Consider the following 596-nt stretch of genomic DNA (forward strand, 5'->3'; position numbering starts at 1 on the left):
TACTCTTGTGAACACTACACGGACCAGGAACTCTGAACTCAGGACAATCGCTTATCAGGGATACGGGATCTGCCGATCATCAGATGCTGGATCCATGGCCGCCTGGTGACCTGTACGGACTGCACTACAATGGCGGCTCCAGCCAATCAGAAGACCACAAGCTGCGACCACGAGCCCATAATGTGACCTGAACCCTCCCCTCCCCCCACCTGTGCTGACCATGGGGGGATCCGTCTCCTGTGACTCCTCCCCGTCTCCAGCATGCAATTGACTCACTTTCAGCATTCGGCTGACCCGCAGCATGAAAATTTAAAGTGAGGACGTCATGATAAAGACGAGGGCGCCGCGACCCTTCTCATCTTCATCCTCTGCTGGGACCCTTCTCATCTTCATCCTCTGCTGGGACCCTTCTCATCTTCATCCTCTGCTGGGACCCTTCTCATCTTCATCCTCTGCTGGGACCCTTCTCATCTTCATCCTCTGCCGGGACCCTTCTCATCTTCATCCTCTGCCGGGACCCTTCTCATCTTCATCCTCTGCCGGGACCCTTCTCATCTTCATCCTCTGCCGGGACCCTTCTCATCTTCATCCTCTGC

Source organism: Nanorana parkeri, unplaced genomic scaffold (genome assembly GCF_000935625.1).
Source record: "Nanorana parkeri isolate BGI_ZX_2015 unplaced genomic scaffold, ASM93562v1 scaffold4822, whole genome shotgun sequence".
NCBI lineage: Eukaryota > Metazoa > Chordata > Amphibia > Anura > Dicroglossidae > Nanorana > Nanorana parkeri.